This window comes from Stegodyphus dumicola, chromosome 9 (genome assembly GCF_044657685.1).
Source record: "Stegodyphus dumicola isolate Sdum_Otavi_A_Nest chromosome 9, ASM4465768v1".
NCBI lineage: Eukaryota > Metazoa > Arthropoda > Arachnida > Araneae > Eresidae > Stegodyphus > Stegodyphus dumicola.
This window is the reverse complement of record NC_140776.1, coordinates 27889381-27909262: the sequence shown is the minus strand read 5'-3', so window position 1 is coordinate 27909262 and position 19882 is coordinate 27889381.

Genomic DNA, 19882 nt, shown 5'->3' with positions numbered 1-19882 from the left:
CCATGATGCATTGCGTTGAAGAAAAACGGTACACGATAAGTCCGACATTTTACAATAGGCGGCTAGGGCGAGAACGAGTGGTTTCTGACTCGGGACGACTTTATCGAAATGAACGAGTTTTCGAATCACAGAAGGTTGAAGCCGCATATGGGCTAAGGGAAAAAAATCGTATCTTGAATCACATTGAATCCTCCTAAATGCAAGCCATGAAATTGGCTGTAAAGTGTAGCGTATTTATGAATATTCATTATCCTTTGTTTTTGAGAGGGTCGGATTAAAAAAAGAAGAAAATAGACATCTGAGAAAGTATCCGCAAGTGGAAAAGCTTACGATGAGCCGATTTTATAGTTGGCGTAGTATCCGAACTGACATTCGCTAAGGGGTCTAATAAAATCTAAAATCCATGGCTAGAGAATAGATGGGAAAGTCTTTTATGCTTCTGATAAAAACCGCTCGTTGTAAATCCAGAATCCATTGGTTAGAACAGATGCGGGAAATGTATTTGGAATTCTAATAAACAGACCAAACTGCCTCGAGTATCTGCAAGTAAAAAAATCTTACGATGAGTCAATTTTATAGTTGAAGTAGAATCTTGGATCCATTAAGGATATTGATAGAACTTATATGTAAATAGAGAGAAAGGAATGAACAAGATAAAATGAGTTATGAATCATTTCTCCGATCCGTTTTTGGATCTAATTATAAGACATTTATGCCTTTTATTCATACTATTCAGCTTTACTGTTTATTTGTCATTACATTAGTGATTTGTCTGACCATCTACATGATTTATAAAACACAGCAAGATAAACATTAGGAAAACTATGTTCCCCCTTCATAGTATTTGTTTTTCAGACATATATATTATGGATTAAGTTATTTCTTTATCAATAGCGTCAGATCCTGGCACCCATTCAAAAAATCATTAATAATAATTTAATATCATTAATAAAATTTTGAAACCTTCTAGTATAAACCTTTTTCTTAAATTTTTGTAAAATAACAAAAATAACTAAAGTTCTAACCCTTCTATCATAACCCCATTACTTGATCAAGGTGCCTTGTTCGAGAAATGGGGTAATAATAGAGGGGTTAGAACTTTAGTATGCTTTGTATTTTACGGTTAAAGGATATTTAAAAGGTTTATAGAACCCCTATATTTTTTTAATCAATTTAATTTTTAGATACCAAAAAAGGATTAGATTAAATAAATATAAGACGGAATCAAAAATAACATATATAATAATTAATATGAAGGGATTGAATCAAGATGAATAATGAGGAATCTACAATTTTATCTGAAAGAAAAGGAAGAAAAAGGCCTATATGAAACATTATTGGTCATTGGAAAGAGTAAAAGAAGCAAATCGATGGAGATTACGAGAGAGGAGAAGAGATCCAAACGTTCGATTCAAAGAGAGGGAATACCAACGAATGAGACGATGGAAATGTTGGGAAAACTCTCTTCCTAAACATAGACACAAGCATGACAATACAGTATTCATACCATGTCCGTCAATGGAGGAATGTCAAAATATTATTAAACGGATGAATATTTCGGAAGCAACACGAACTAATTATGAATTTTATTTTAATGAATTCTATTACTGGTATCGAAAACATGGTGATGGTATAAAATATCATTATAAGAGAGCACTACAGAAATATGAAGAGTATCTGACTGAGGAAAAAAAGAAATCGCGTAATCAAGTGAAGAATAAACTATGGTTTTTATATCGTTTATTAAGTGTTAAATGGGAGCGTCCGAAACAAACTAATATTAAAAGGTGTCGAGGCCCTCTTCTTACATTAGATGACCTAAAGAAACTGAAAGAAATAGTTATAAAGTGCTATGAATATGAAGAAATGGCATTATTTATTCTCATCATTCTTGAAACTGATTTAAAAGCAAAAGAAATTTTAAAAATTCTGAACGAAACAGATCTTCGACGGCATTATGCACAAAAAAAATTGGTATCGTCCAATATATGGGATCAACGTAATCGGTTTTTGTATGAATTTCTGGCTTGGGTTATTGCCGGCCCACTTTTCCCTCGAAGATTAGATAGTTGTTCAAGAAAGTTAAAACGATTCTTTCGAAAATATTTTCCGTATCGACCTTTTAATCCTTCCTATACTATCATTAAACGTTCCATGAAAATTGTAGGTTATCGTAAACATATGCTAGAAGAAGCAAAAAAGAGATGGAATCAAAAACGTAACAGCTTATTTTTTAAAAATATAGTAACTGTTAACGTTTATAGATTGAGTCGAAATGCTTAGATAGAGTTAAAAAAAATGGGAGTGAAGAAATATGTCGGAGAATCAGAGTTATGAAAGAATATTCCATGAAAGGAGTTGGTCAGAGAAAATTTCTTTCAAACAAAATGAAAAATAGGTAAAAAGCAAAAGATTTCCTACCTTAACTGAAGTCTTTGTCATAATGCATATGTAAGCCAATTTGAAAGATGTTACCTCCTTCAACAGCACAGGCGATTTTGAAGCGAAAGTCAGATTACTTAAATAGATAAGAGAGAGTTTATTCTAGAAAGAATTTTGAAATGTTTTGTTGAATGAATAAACTAAAAAAATTGTCTGGGAATAATGTCTCACCTTTTCTAAAAATAGATTTGTGAGAAAAGATTGATTATACCTTTCTTGGAAATCTGTTCTTGAAACATGTTGAGACGAGCTATATTCCTATGTACACATTGAGGTTTTCCTTGAATTATAGCCTTTACTTGTGGAAATTGACACATGCATTCGTGCTGATTGAACCCCCTATAGATAAATGTACCATTTTGACAAACATCTTTCGCCAATTCTCCACAATCTGGTCCATTGTAAAAAGCTGGATCCGTGCAGTAACACGACCACTGATAAAATCCATTTTTTTCCGTAAGAATAATCATTCCCCCCTTTTCAGTTTGACACGGGTAAGGGTTCAGTTTGGGCATACAGAGTCCTCGAACACATTGCATTTCTTCCCCGTTTGTGCAAAGAAAATCACATGTATCCACACACCAGACTTTTTCTCGTCGGCAATCTTTAAGCGGTATCGATTCGTTCATGGGGATGGAATCCGATTCCATAACAGAAGTAGGAAAGAAAAATAGAAAGAGACCAAACATCATCAAGAATATATATATTTCAGCCATCTTTTTTCTTTGGACAAAAAACAAAGGATAAGGATATGGAAAGACGAGTTGATCAACACGAAGAACGTCGATCTTGTCGTCGAACGGCTCTTCAGTCTAAAATTAATACTTGGCGAGATGCTTTTACGGCATGCTTTAAAATCATGGATGATTGGGCCACGATCGATTTTAAAAAATTCCATTTCATATTTGAACGATGGGTCTCGATTCTCAATCGTATCTTGAAAAATCCAATTCGTCGATTGACCGTTACGAAATGTCCATGTATTATTGTGAAGAGCCAGGAGGACCCAAAGAGATTATTCAGTTATATATTAATGAAACCGAAACCGAGGAAGGAAAAATTCCCGTCTACGTTATTTTTAATCTTTTCGAGTTTATTAAAATTCATCGCAATTACTGCTTAAACTATTCCACTTCGAACAAGATGCTGGTAGATCAAAACAGGGGTACGATCAATATGAACACCTATTATGCTAATCAGGTCAATGTAGATCAAACTCGATTTTATCGTAATGAAACGACATGGCAATTATTATTCATTTTTACTTTACATGCCTTGGCTCATTTAGATGTGTTTGATTTATACGATCACGCTTACTATGATACACACCAGCACGTTCGAGATTCAGTTTTCTTCCGATTATATTTCTATGGACAAGTCATTTGGGATATATAAAGCAAAAAAAAAATGTCTTATCCTTCCAAAGTTCCTATTGAGTATGTTCAAAAAGTGTTAGAAGAGGAATTAAATCGAAACGTGCGTCGTTCGGAATTAACAGGGACATGTTCGTTGGGGCACGTTTTATTCGACTTGTCTCATTTACAAAAATTTTTTCCCCGCTATAGTCCAAAAGAGTTTATAAAGTTTCGAGACGATAAATTTATAATCATTCCGGGAAATTACTGGTATGACGCTATGAGTGAAGAACCTCGTGTCCAAGACTATGTAAAACGTTTCTTAAACCGTAATAAAGTAGAAATAAATCCAAATATGCGGCGTCGATCTCAACGTCAACGTTCTAGAAGTCGATCGAGAAGTCCAACGAGAGTCCGAACACGATCTCAAAGTCCAACAAGAGTCCGAAGTCGATCTCCAAGTCCAACAAGAGTCCGAAATCGATCCCGAAGTCGCTCTTCGAGTATAGATATACCCATTCGGCATTACTTGGCTCCTCTACCCAAAAAAAGAGGGAGAAAGAGAAAGTCTAAACTCAAAGCTCGTGTTGGCTACGATCAAAAGTTTATAAAAGCCCTTGAGACAAACGAATCAGGTCTGATTCTAAAACCGACTCGAGGAATGGATCGAGATTTAAATTTGCCGGGATCTATTTGTCGGGGTATTCGCCAAGTCTGTCGCTACAAGGATCCTCAAACGAAACGTTACATCAATTTTGTTCGTGACGGGAGTGAAGACGATGAGTATGTGCTGCAACTGGAATATTAATGAATGATGGGATTTTCTAACGGGTTAAAGGCCAGCGGGACAAGAGCTTTCCAGTGATCCGAATAATGTAAATTATAAGGATCGTAATCGTATATATAAGACGGTAAAATGGCTTTATTGGTATGATTCTTCCAAGCATAATCATCTCGAAGAGACAATAATACTGATTTAGAAGTGCATGGTGATAATAAACCTTGAATCATGCGTGTTTCCAGTAAAAGAGATGAACGCGGTCCAAAATATTCGGGATCCATAGCTTGATGAGTGATCTTGGCCGTTTCATAGTTATACACCCACAGTCGTATGGACTGAGGTAAATATCGAGTACTTTCGTCGTGAGTTAAGTTCAAAAATTCTCGAATGGCAGGAATATTACTATTCAGGTACATTATGAAATTATAAATTTGTTCTTCGAACATCTTGTATTTAAACATATCAAATTCAGCAAGATGGTGACTGGACAGTTTAACACGAAAACATTTTTCCGGATATTGATTTATAATAAAATGTTTAGGATCGATTTGTCGTCGAATAACCAATTTACTACTATCATCCGAAGTGATAAATTCCAGTTTATACGGATTGGGTTCTTCTAAATATCTTTGATTCAGCTCGAAACATGGAGAGTCGAATCGTTTTACTTTCCCGTCTGATTTATAAACCATTTTATAATAAATATCCATAACTACATAATCCACTAAAATGGGATATTTTTTCTGTTTCAATAAATCGAGGACGAGTTGTTTATAATCCATCTTCTTGTTTATCTCACAGAAAGCCACGTTCGAATGAGTTGACGAATAGGCTCTTGGGGCATTAGTTCTTGAAAAGTATCTAAAACCTCGGCCAGACTGCGTTGTCGACTTTTACAAATCAGTTGATGTGTTACATCGTTGAAGACGACTTTCTCGGAGAGAATGCATTGACCACGACATTTCTTCTTAAAATAATCCGGATGCATGAGTTTCACGTACCGAATAATGTCTCGAGTCGTACGTCGTTTCAAGAACCGATGCCATTTCTTCTCGTTTAAAAATTCTCGATGACCGATGCGTTCTCTCTTTTCCACATTCAGAGCTCCAATATCCACGAGCACGGGATGATGGTCCGTGTACACAAAAGAACATAATTTTAAAACGGGAGCCGTTCCTCCGAGTCGATAACAAATACTACACAAGAAAACAATGAACGTGTAAAACGTTTCTGCTAAATATTCCGGTTGAAGAATGCGAGCACTATAAAGTCCAGGATTCATTTCAAAGAGACCTATTGTATATCCCGAACGTTCTCGGAAATGCGTCGCAAAAGGCAACACATAGTCCGAACTCAATTGTCGATGAAGAAGGATCAAATCGAAAAAATGTTCGGGCAAGTCACAAGAGCTGCTGGCACTGTAAGATCTCCATTGCATCGAGTGGGAAGTAAACAGGCAGTGGAATCGTCTTTGATTGAAATTATTTAAAATGAGAAAACAGGCATAATCAAAATGCCAAGGACATTTGGAAGGAGCATAATAAACAATTTCTTTCACGTGTTCAATAATAGTATGAGTGGTGGATCGACTCATCTTGTTCTTTCTTTAAAAAAGAAAGATGGTGGTGGTCTGTGTCTTAGATATGGATGAGACGCTTGGATACTTTGAAGGAGAAACATTCCAAATTCGACCCAAAACTAATTTCCTGATCCAGTTTTTACGTCTTTGCAATATCGATATCATTTTGTGGAGTAAAGGTTCGGATGATTATGTCGAGCGAGTGATCAACAGTTCATTGCACGATATTGCACGATATGCGTATCGGATATTTGGCCGCACGCAATGTGAAAAGTCGTGCCGAAAATATAATATTTCAAAATGTTCGGAACATATCAGAGTCTTGTACGATTACGATATTCTTTTAATTGGGGTCGATGATAACGTCAATGAAAATATGGATGAGCGCTATGATTTAAGAATTCACGTGAAGCCGTACAAGCAGATAGATCCCCGTGATCAAGAACTGTATAAAGTCGTGGAAAAAATTACCCAATTTTGTATAGATCATCAACGAGAGTTGTAGATGAAGCGAGATAGGGTTTTTGCTATGTCAGCTGGGAACCCCATTCCGTATAGAGAAGTGAGTACGAGAAAGTTATGTGTATATAGTTCTTGAAGCAATGACGTCATTTTTAAACAAACCAATAGCGAGCCAGTTTTAAAAAATGATGATTGGGAAAAGGTCGGTTGAAAATCTGGCTGGAAAAAAATCTGTCAGGAAAAATTTACAACTAAAAAAAAAAAAAAAAACTTTTTGTTAATTTTTATCATGTCTAGAAGACATGATAAAAATTAATGACCCCCCTTTTTTGTTTTCAATGATGTCTCAGCACCATGTTTCTAAAATACACCATGACTCACCATTTCTAAAAATAAAATTCCAAGAAAAGAATGAGTCATAGTTTATTTTTAGAAATGGTAAGACATCATTCAGAGACAAAAGGGTGGTAGTGTTAATTTTTATCATGTCTTAAGACATGATAAAAATTAACAAAAAGTTTTTTTTTTTTTTTTTTTTTTTTTTTTTTTTTTTTTTACTCTCCAGATATTTTTCTTCCAGCTCTCACAAAATTTTTTTTTCACTCGACTTCATCAACCAAACAAGACATTGCAAAATTCTTTCTAGAATGAATTCTCGCTTATCTATTTAAGTCATCCCATTTTCGCTTCAAATCAGTTTGTGCTGCTGAAGAGGTAACATCTAAGGCCAGTAGTCTAATAACCAAGATACTACATTCTACTTTGTTCGAAAAAAAGAAATCTATTGAGTAAGAATGGATTATTCGTTGATTATCAAGAATATTCTTTCTTCTCCCATCCTTGAGAAAGCTATCGACGAATTAAAAGAACGTCAAGGTGCTCTCAACTTAATATGTCCCGACTGGGAAGATGTTTTAAATCACGATCCGCTGTACGAGACACATTGTCAACAAAAAGTTCAATTTTCCAAAGGAACTCGAAAAGATACTGTTCACATCCGAAACATTATTGGTTTACAAAATTGCTATAATGTTCTCGTGGCTGGTTATTGGTATTTGAAACCGGGGGAGAACAATAAAACAGGAACTTCGTTCATGACTCGACTGTGTGCTCCTTTAACTAAAATTGGCGAAAGCATGAAAGAGAATCCGCAACACAAATTTGCAGAGAATTGTCATTTTTTCATGGACCGGTGCGATCCCGCGTTCTGCTCTGCTTGTAAAGGAGCCCAAGATAAATTTCAAATTCATAGAAATATGTGGTGTATACGAAAGAGTCGGATCTTTAATGGAGAGGGTTTAAAAAATACTTTTCAGTAATTTTTAAATATGTTTGGTACGACGACTTCTTTTCTAGGTATTCTAAACCTTCAAATTTCTAACCGGTACACGTTCGGAGAAAATTCGTACAAGATAGGAGGTTTAGTTCTCGAATTTATCTTATTTAAAGAATCTGTTCTGTTCTCGACCGATCTGGATATCGAAACTCCTCTTTCCCTCCCTGTAGTCGAAGAGATGGAAGAAGGGGAAGAGAAGTGTCCCGAAATTATCGGCATTCCCAATTACTTCAAACCCGTTACTCATTTTTAAATAAGAAGAAAGCATTTAGAAATGGATTTATGGAAAATCCATCGTCGACATTTATTATCCAAACGACGTTACCGATTTTTTGCCAAGATGGCTCAAAAAGAAATGGATCAACTTCCCTATATCACCCCTCATAATATGTTTATTCATCGAGGTTTATCGGAATCGCTGTTGAGTAACAGTTTTGTGATTACCGATCATATGCTTTCCAGCATTATACACCGAAAAGATAATATTGATCCTCAGTACAGTCAATATTTGAACAAAATCGTTCCTTGCCGCAATTTTAATCAACCTCTCCTCCTTCAGTTAATAGCCACCTCGATCGCGGAAAAGGTGAAAACGGAACAGAAAGAATTACCGATGGACACAAGAGGACTTCCTAAAGACCCAATAGAGGATCCAAATGCTAGGAAAGTAAGTGTTATTAAGGGGGGTCCAGGAACCTCCACGAAGGATGCACTGAATCAAATGTTTGGCGTAAACAAGTAATTTAAAAAATAATGGACGACCCTGTCAAAATGGTGAAGGTTCAACGAAACGATATGGTCTACAGTGTTCGAAAGTATTTATTATCGATCCAGAATCTACAAACCAAATATAAATTTTTGCAATATTTTGAACAAATAGGGGCTCAACGAGATAATGCCGGTCTGGTGCATGAAGATCGAGGCGATAAAATAAAAGTTGTGAACCTCTATTGAAAAAAAGATGACCCTTTGGATATTTCTTCTCGTCTTTTATCTTTACCTGATCATGATCTACCTGTTTCGAAACGAGTCCCAAACGACTACAACCCATCCTTGGCAATCCATTTCTTACCACCCTCCTCAGCGGACGACGCTTTATTCGACTTGCATTCACGCAACCGATTGTGACGACGATCAAATATGTTTTCGGGGTGAATGTCTTCCCAAACTCCTTCCCCATTCCACTTGTTCTTCAGCTACGGGAGAGTGGGTTCTGGTGAATCAAAAAGGATTGAAATTCGCGACCTGTTTTTGTAAATACCCTCATCTCGTCACGCAAAAAGAACGCGGGGGGGGGGGGGAATTGTGACGTAGACATTGCTTGCGGACCTTACGGCCGATTAGAAAGTTTAGACAAAGATCCTTTGAAAGAAGGTAAATGTGTTTGCGATTTTGGATACAAGCCGCTTTTGCAAGGTTTCGGGTGTGAAGAAATGACCGCTCACGAACGATTAGCGTTTTCGAAGGAAGAAGAAAAAAACAACGTATGGGATCCGACTGTATTTTCCGAAAAGTATCTCGCGTCTTTCCAAAAACCCGGTTACTTCCAGCAGCCCTGTTCCTTCGATGCTTTTACAGGTCAGCCTTTAAAACATACTTTTTATCATGCAGAATTTGGAAGTTGTGTGTGTGATCCGAGGTATGGGAATATTGGGGTGCGACTCGATCATCCCTATTATTTGAAAAATAACGATAAGGGCTATAATGCTTGCGCGAATATTTTTAAAAGCGAACCCGATTCCCCGATCCATCATGTGAAACTGTTTGCCTATTTCTACATGTTTGATTATTCGCCGCTCGCGTTCATCGAATTTGAGAATTTAGACCCGATTCAATTATCCTATCCTTTCAATTATTACGTGGTCCAATCCAAGAAACACCATCTACAAATCGAAGAAACGTGGCCTTTTGACTACATGCAATATGTTTTTAAGTACCTTCCCTTTACGGTGCATACGCGTCACTGCCACGAAGATCCTATTTTTCATGTCAAAACGTGCTACGAAACCATTATTCGACAAAACCAGCTCACGCGTTGCCAGTTGATCGAGCAAGAACTGGACGGAAAATTAAGTCAACACGCGAACGCCTACACGCTCCTGTATCGATATCCCGTATGTCTTTTTTCAGAGGAGGATCGACGCGTTCCCGAAATTTATCAAGGCCATGTCGTTCTGAATCCTTTCCATTTACTGTTGAAAACCCTCCCAAACCTTCTTCGATCGAACGGTATTCAGATGTAACCGAATGAGGAAGGCATGTGGCACGTCACGTTTGCTCGAGCTCCTTATGTAGAAACATATGCGGCGACGTTAGATCCAGTCGTCTTTCCCGATATTAAAGGAGAACCCACGAAAGCGTTGGAAAAAAATCATATCTTTTAAAGAGAAAGAGAGAGAAAATCAAAATAAAAAAAAGGGAGACATATAATCAAAATAAAAATGAAACGCGCTCATGAAGAATCCGAAAAGGAAATGGACCATGGAGAGGGTAAGAAGGAGGAAGAAGAACCTACCCATAAACGAATTAAACAGTCGGACGTGTCTCTATTATTAGAGCTTCAAAATAAACACACAGATCCCCGTCAGCAAATGAATCGAGAATTGGAAACGGCTCGCGAAAAATATCTCGTTTCTTATCTACCGAAAGTCATTGAAAAACTGCCCATGAGTAAACACGTTCTAGATTCAACGACCGAAATTCCAGAAGGCTACGAAGGATTTTTAAAAATGTACAGTATCGCTAAAACATGCGTCCATTCGGAAATTCAGTTAAAAAAATTGATGGCGTTTAATTCCATCTTTGACATGTTGAATGGCGTGATCGGGAAAGTCATTCACGATAAATATATCGCTCCATATTTAACGAAACTCGTCACCGATCACGATTTGAATCGGGCTTTTGCCGTATTCCAAGAAACTCTGCAAGCAGACGATACGAACGTATCCACGGAACTCCATTGCGTTTGATTTTTGATTCAAGACGAATTGTCAAAGAAGGAACCTCTCAAAGTCCCCAATCCTTTGTATAATCGTTTCACACAGCAAATGTATGCCGTCAGTAAATACGTGACAAGTATATTAATGGCGATCGCAGCGAATCATGCAACTGCATCTACGCCTGACTTTGAAATGATCGGAACACCTAGAAAAGGAGAAAAATAACCAATGAAAAAAAAAGCTTAGGAATACGAAAGTCCATTAGTAACAAAACATGACAATGTCAGATGGAAAAATTTTCTAAGAGCTGAAAAAAAAAAAAAAAAAAAAAAAAAAAAAAACAACTTTTTGTTAATTTTTATCATGTCTTTAGACATGATAAAAATTAACTCTACCCCCTTTTTCTTTTTTGTTGTGAATGATGTCTCACACTTTCTAAAACTAGATTTCTAATCAAAAGAGTGAGTCATATCGTTCTTGGAAATTTATTTTAGAAACATGTTGACACCTGATTCATTTAATATGCCAGTTTGATGTGGACAAGAAGTTACCCTTTTTTAACCAGAATAAACTTTCACTTAACTATTTAAATCGTCAGTCAGTGCTGTGGCCTGGATCCAAGCTTATACTCCATCATAGGAAAAACCTTCTTATTTGGGTCCATATTCTTAAAAGAATTTCTTTTTTTGAATGTCTATTCTCCATTCGATAAACCACGCAACCAACACCAGAAACACGATCCATCGAAACTGAAATATATAGAAGAGTTTAGGAAAGAAATGAAATCCATGGAATATAGTTTCGGCCGCTTCATGGTACCGTAAACGCCGATCAAGATTGACGAGCTGTTTAACCGGTTCAGGAGCGATTAATAATTGTCTGTCTTGATTCACCAGAATCACGGAATGAGCCCAATCCACCTCATTTAAAGAACCCACGTTGAATTTTTCTGCCGAGGGGTAATTGGGATAAACGTGTTCCGTTACATATCGTAAATGTGCGTCTAAGAGTTGAGCTGTAAAAATAATATTTTTGGGATACGTCAATAACAATTGACTTCTTAGAAATTCTTCCTGATAAGGAATCCAAGCTGATGAACGATCAAGAATCGTTTCCATCATGATATTATTTCATCTACTCTGTTTTTTTCTTCTTTACCTATTCCAATGTTTCATGTACCGAAATTTACTCGTCTATTATTTGGGACAATCCATCCCTTTACATTTCAATCTTCTTCAATGGTATCGACAAGTCCATCAAGAAATCACATAATAAAGGAATCATTAGTGGATAAAACAATGTTTGGTTTTAATCTTCGTTCGACTCTCGCCATAACCATTTTAATATGTCTGGTGACAACACTGGTCATCATGGCCCTCATCGTATATCGTCTCTCCTACGGCAGTGTGGCTTTCGTTTACGATGCTGCTGATCCGAATAAAGTCACGACCAAACGAACGACAGCGAGCGATTTCTGGGCCAACAATAAAATGTTGCTCATTGCTCCAACGGTTGTCAATGTGATCAATATACTAATGGTCGGTTTATTACTTTACGTGTAACCGAAAAGAGAATAAAGACTAGATTCAAAAATACATCACGATGGATACAAAGGCTATCATGGTAATTATCTTATTAGGAATTGTATTTGTCTCGTTACTCAATTTCGGCTACCTGGCAACAGCTATTTACAGTGATGCGACACCCAAAACAGGAGCCGAACATTTTAATCAACGCAACTGGATGTTTTACGGAAATATAATGTTACATATTATAGCTCTGATGCTAGGTGGAGGCATTTTTATGAAAAAGTAATGATTTAATTTTAAAAAATATGACAAGACCTACCCAAGATGAATCCAAAATCTTTCAGAGAAATACTTTCATAGATAACGATGAGTCACTCGTATTCATAAACACGTTCAAGGTGATGGACGGGCGTAACTTCAATCCAAGAAGAAATATACCAACAACTGCTTTTATTGACATCTTGCCCACTTAAGAAGGAAGAACAAGAATGATCAGAGTCAGCTAGAAAAATTTCCCAAGAGCTGAAAAAAAAAAAAAAAAACTTTTTGTTAATTTTTATCATGTCTTCTAGACATGATAAAAATTCACTCTACCCTCCTTTTCGTTTTGAATGATGTCAACATGTTTCTAAAAATAGATCTCTAAGAATGAATCATACTTTTCTTGGAAATCTATTTTTAGACACATGTTGACATCATTCAAAACGAAAAGGAGGGTAGAGTTAATTTTTATCATGTCTAAAGACATGATAAAAATTAACAAAAAGGTTTTTTTTTTTTTTTTTTTTTTTTTTTTACTACTAGAGAATATTTTTCTCAGCTCTCAGAAATTTTCCCAGCCAACTCGATTGACCAGACCACCATTTGTTTACAATAATGAACTTTCACTTATTTATTTAAACCATCCCAGTTTCACTTCAAATCAGTCTGTGCTATGACCTGAATACAAGCTTCTGTTCAGGTATGTTAATAATATATTTTTTGTTTCTTTGGCTTTTCGCGTTTAGTTTATGTGATTCGTCTTTCGCTATAGAGATCCAATATTTTATAATGGCAATTTTGATTTAAGATGGTCACCATTTTCGCCATTTTCGCCATTTTCCGTAGCGCTTGATCTGCTCGAGTGTCCATGTTGCGTCTATCTTCATAAGACATATCTAAATACAGCTCATTGGCGTTCGGTTCAATATTTAAGTGATACACTTCATGATTGCGTTCTTTGTCCATGAGAAACTTGAACACATCAAATTCATTTGGCCGGCGATCTGATTTGAACGGTTTCAGGACTCTCGGACTGTAAAGTTGTTTCCTCTTCGGATCAAAGACGAAACACGGACAAGGTCCACCTTTTTGAGAACGAACTTCCACCTCGTCCGGTTCGACATCTTCTTCAACCTGTCGGCCATTGTCGGAACGATACTGTAATTTAAACCGTCGCCAATTGTCAATAAACGCGTCGAGAGTATCCTCCGATTCTGGAAAATATTGTCGGTAAAGCGTTTCGGCTTGAGTTTGTTCTTCGGGTAATAAATTGGCATACTCCACATATTCAGTGAACAATTTCCGGAAAATAGGATCTTTCTCACTTAAATAAGTGGCCATTTCATCCAACGTCATTTCGTATAACTGTTCGACAAAATTCATGATGGAAGTGCTTTTTTCTTCTTATTATTATTATTGAATTTTCAAAGCGGACATTATATCTTCCATTCTCTCACATTTTATTTTGTATTTTAAATATTTGAAAGATGTGATGGCCATGAGCGCTAGGAAAATGACGAGCGTTAAGACCGTGAAATGAAATTTAAAGTGAGTTTCTTCCTCATGCACAATCAACACGCAAATGGAATAGAGTAATCCACCCGCTAAAGCAAAGATACCGAACGGTTCTAGCTTCGAAATATTCATGGGGATCCTAAAAGCGACTGCGCAACTCTCAAGTTAGTAAATACTTTATTCCAAAATTCTTCGTGAATAGCGAGCGAATTTTCTAAAGAGGCCTGGAACGTTTCGTACTGAGGCAGAGTTTGAGCAAACGATAAAATACAGTCTTTGGGATTCTGCATCGGCGTATAAACTAACCATTCGCGTAACCGGTTCCACGTCTCGGGCCAACATTGAATTTCTTGGTTGAACCGATCGGCAATCGAGGGACCGAACGTTTCATTCAAAAACCAAGAAATGCAAGCTACAGTTTGTTTCATAATCGTTTCTGAATTCATGGTTCCTTATTTTTAAATATTTTTTTTTCATTTATTTCAGAAAAAGAAAAAGAAGAGCAAAGAATGAATCATTTAGACGAATTGTTTCAGTACCTTCTCCAACACAAGAAAACGATTGTGTTTGGGAACCTGAGTCGATTGCCCTATGTGATCAACGATTACATTTCCAAACATTTATCCCACCTCACCATTTTTGTCATTTGTCCCTTTTATACGTACCCGTCTTCCCCTCATGTGCGTGTGATTAAACCGGAAGAATTGAGCACGAACACGTGCGATTTATTATTCTACATTGAACCTTTTCCGCATGCCGTTTTACACCACGACATTAAAACGGCTCAACGCCTCGTCATTTTAACGAGCCACATGATTTTTATCGATCGATACCATACGTGTTCCTATTTATCCTATTTTCATTTCCCGGGAAGTTTAGAAAGGTATATGGAAAAAACCAAACATCTGATGGATTTGGAACAGACGTTCCTTTACAAAACGGATCTACCCGAAGTTAAAGAGTCCAAGAAAGCTCTTTCGATCGGTCCTAGTCCTACCCTGGATCGATGGATCAGTCCCGAGAATCCCGATCCGACTCCCTTAGAAAACACGTCATGGATTTTAATCGATCTCACGTCCTTCCGGAATACGTCGTCACTGTTATTTCATTTTTGGACAGCTTTTGATTACATGCTGAATCATATCGATCGCATTGAAGGCTGGCAATTGTGTTTTAAAACGTCCGCGGAAGCTCGTGCTTATAAGAAACTCGTTCAGAAATGGATCGATTATCTCTGTTGTAGGGAATTCCAGCACGGGAACGTGTTACAATTGAATGAAATTCTCTCCCTCACGCCTTTTTATCGAGCAGGGACGGTCGATCTTCCCATTATTTTAGAAAAGAAACGATTCGGACCTTTGGAATATATTCTTTGCACATCGGTTCAAGATGCGTATCGAGCTTCTATGCGATATAACTTAGATCCTGTCGTCGGATCCGTGTTTCGATTGAAATAAAGTCAGAATGAATGATCCTAACGAGGATGATGTTTCGAAGGAAATTCCACCTCTTGGAACACCCGAAGTTATTTATTATGACGATATTCTACCTTCACAAATTCAAAACCAAGTCGACCTTCCCGACGATTTCGAACTTCAATTTCCTCTCCACACGTATGCCAAATCCGATGTAACCACTAGCCCTTACATTATTCGACCGTCCGTTTCTCCTTCTTCTCGAAGTTCGAGTCCAAGTTCAAGAAGAAGTCCAAGAAAACGCAGTCCGAGTCCAATAAGGAGCAGAAGTCCAAGTCTAAGCAGGAGCAGAAGTCCAAGTCTAAGCAGGAGCAGAAGTCCAAGTCCAAGAAGAAGAAAAAGTCGAAGAAATCGTAGTCGTAGTTTAGAAATACGTCATTCTAGAAGAAGAAGTCCTGTAAGAAGAAGTCGTTCGGCTTCCTTTTCATCGTCTGCATCTTCTTCTTCCTCTCCTTCCAATATGAATCGTAGAGGAACACAAAGACCCATTCGTAGAAGACCTATGAGAAAACGTCGAGGATACGTTCTTGGATCTCGAACCGTTCGTGTGGGTCCTAATCGATTGCTTCATAAATATGGTAACCATTGCATTACGTTTGTGACCGAAGGTGGGGCCCACATACGAAATAAGAAAATTCCCAATAAAGCTTGTCGATATCTATTAAGTCATTGCTCACGACGGCATCCAACAGCTCGAGATCGATTGCCACGACAAGCTCGTATTGTTTTGAGAAAGAAAAGAGCTTAAACACAACGAGTTGAAAAGAAACAATATCCAAGCAATTCACAAAAGCCAAAAAACAATTCAACAAAATAATAAAGTTCACTTACCAAAATGTGTATATAATAGACTTTAACTGAAGATCTTTCGAGGCTGGTATCCAAAGCACAAACTGATCTGAAACCGAAACTCGAGTAATTTAAATAGTTAAGTGGAAATCCGTTTTCTGGTTTTATCGATCGAACCAACTGGGAAAAATTTCCAAAGCTGTATTAAAAAAAAAAAAAAAAAAACTTTTTGTTAATTTTAATCATGTTTTCAGACACGATTAAAATTAACTATCCCCCCTTTTGTTCAAATGATGTTAATCTGTTGTCTCGATATGTTTCTAAAAATAGAACATGACTCATTACTTTCTTGGAAATTTATTTTTAGAAATATGTTCGAAAAGATGAGACATCATTCCCAGACAAAAAGAAGAGAGAGTTAATTTTTATCATGTCTAAAGACATGATAAAAATTAACAAAAAGTTGTTTTTTTTTTTTTTTTTTTTTTTTTTTTGAAGCTAAATTTTTTCCTACTACCCAACTTTTGCTTCTCCTTTCTACCTCCCCGCCCTTTCGTTTCACAGTATATAAACAGCTGGAGCTGAGACGATTTTCTCATTTCATACTGAGGACAAGATGGATCAGGAAAACACTGTAACCCTGGAGCCTTTGACATTATCCTTGAAGGATCGTCTCAAGTACGTGTTGGATGAAGTCGTGCTGGAAGAATTTAATCAATCTAATTTGTTTACGACTAAAACCACCGTTCAGTTGAGAGTTTTAAAAAGAATAGCTAATATGATGATGTTTTTCGTGGACCTTGATTCAAGATTTGAAACCTCTTGTACCCGTCCATCGATACTGTTTAAATACCATTTGGCGTTTATGGATGGATGTGCAACAGCATTTGGTACAAAATAAAACCATCTCCACGCCAGATGAATGGAATATGATCGAGAAAGTTTTATCTAAAGACTATTCTAGATCGACAGATCTAATAAGACTTTCCAACATCTTATTCAAACGACAGGAAATACCTAAGATAGAAGTGTATAAATTATTTGCCGTAGACGGATTGCTGGGCGAGGATCTGCAAAAGTATGTTTTTAATCTACAGTACGGAGGAGATGAAAAAACACCTTTAAACGAACAAGAAGCTCTAGATTTTAAAGCAGTTCATGCTCGAATCGTCCGTTGTTTATATCACGAAGTTTCCAAACGATCGGAGTCTCTTCTCTACGTGGATGTGATTCGACGTACTATAGAAGAAATAATAAACACTACACCTTCTACCAGTGATGAAATAAGCGAATGGGGTGCATTGTATTTAAAGTATCTTGGAGAGGATCTATTTTCAAATATATTTTACGAAATTAAAGTCTGGAAGACGAAAGAATTGGAACAATACCAGGCGAAAAAGAATCAACAAGAAAATAATTCTCAAAAGAGAAAGAATGTGAGAGAGGATCCTAGAATCAAGAAGAAAAACAGAAATAATATGTCGGACCCTACTTTAGCTTCGAGTGATTATTTCGACCCTTCGATTGTCGATTTGCAACCTGTTCGTTATCCTTCTCCCAAGAGTCCACCTCCATCGGAAAAGGGGGAAGAAGATCCTATTTCTCCCGAGAGTCCACCTCCATCGGAAAGGGGAGGAGAAGATCCTGTAGAAGCTTCCTTCGAAAGACTAGAGTGTGAAGACGAAAATGTAGAAACTACAAGTAGTGAACAAGGCAAAATGAACCCCTAGAGACTCGGAACATTTTTTCCATGGCTCTTTAATGGAATATAAAGAGTGGACAGTCCAATAATACATTGAAGGTATGTGGGAGACTATATATATATTTTTGGAATAGATTTGAATACTTTAGATGCACAAATATTAGACGAAATGAACTTGTGTTTGTCCTTTACAAGAAGAACTACTAACCATGATAAAATGTTTTTCGAATAGCATCCTTTCCAAAATATTTTTTCATCAGGTTCCATCCTCAACTGTAAAAACTGATTTTGACAAGATTTTATAGATAAGATAGTTCATTAAAAAAAATTTTTGAGAACTGGTTTTTATCGCTATTCCATACGCAACTGTAAAAACTAAAATTTATAGGATTTTATAGTTGAGACAATTTATTTTTTAATTAAAAATTTTTTTTTTTCGAACTGGTTTTTGTATATGTTCCATACGCAACTGTAAATACTGAATTGAATCTCATTTTATACTTGTTACTATATAAAAAAAAGAATCCTTTTATTTTTGTTGTTAAAAAAGCAACAACATCGAATTTTTTTTCGATATATAGGAACAAAGCCCTCCTTCAAGATGAAATGGGATTCGTTTCAAAATAGAAATGAATATACTGTCACTTCTTACGATCTCGATCACGCTATTCGGTATGCTCAAGAAGCGACTCAACTCTATATTTACGAACAAGCTCTTCAAAGTCGGTACGCTTTTATTTTTAAACATACCACCTTCCAAATAAGAAAAGCCGACTCCAAACGGGATTACTACATACCTAAAACCCTCGATCCGGAACAATGTCACGTCGTCGAAAAATTTGTTTTTACGCAAACGGGATGTGACATGATTGCCTGCTTCCCTTTTCAAGAAAATTTAGAATCGTGTTCCCCGGAAGATGAACCGCGATGGATTCGACTCGGAACGGGTTTCAGTTTAGCTTGCCAACCCGCCTGCGATCGTTTATATTCCAACACGCAGCAGAGTATGGACACGGAATATCGAAATGGAAAATGTGTAGCCGTAAATCTCGCCAAGAAATTATTAGCTCTCTTGCCCGAACAAGTTTTCTTTCAATCGAATCATCCTTTTCTTCCTCGTCAACATGCCGGCCTCAATCTCGTCGAGGGTCATTTACGACTTAACCAACCTTATTGTGAAGCGTACGGTCTTGTTTTCAACGGGTCTGATTGTGTGACGACGACGGGGCAAGATATTGGCGAATTTTTCTTGGGAAGCAGTATCTATCGATCTATTTCCACTCTGCAAAAAAATCATATGTTACCACCATATCCTCCTCATCTTCCCGACTTTGTACAAAACTGGCCCAAGAAACATGTGAAACGGTCCTTGGTTCATGAATTGGCGACTGATGTAGGGATCGATATCGGATTAGAAGCCGCGCAAAAAATCCTTGAAAAACGGATGCCTAAACTCTTAACCAAATTGAGTATGCAGTCTCTTCCCATTCAATCGGCCATCCTTCAAGCCGTCGTTCGGACCCAATTAAGTACGCTCGCAACACTTTCCAGAATCGCCGCGACAGGATTCTCGGTTACTTCCAATGTGCTGACGGGTATAAGTATTCTGTCCGCCGTACTCGATATATTGGATCCGTTTCATTTCAATAAAGTGCTGACCGCTCGAACTCTTTACGATATCGACTGGCGATTAGACGTTCAGTTTTATCAATCGGAA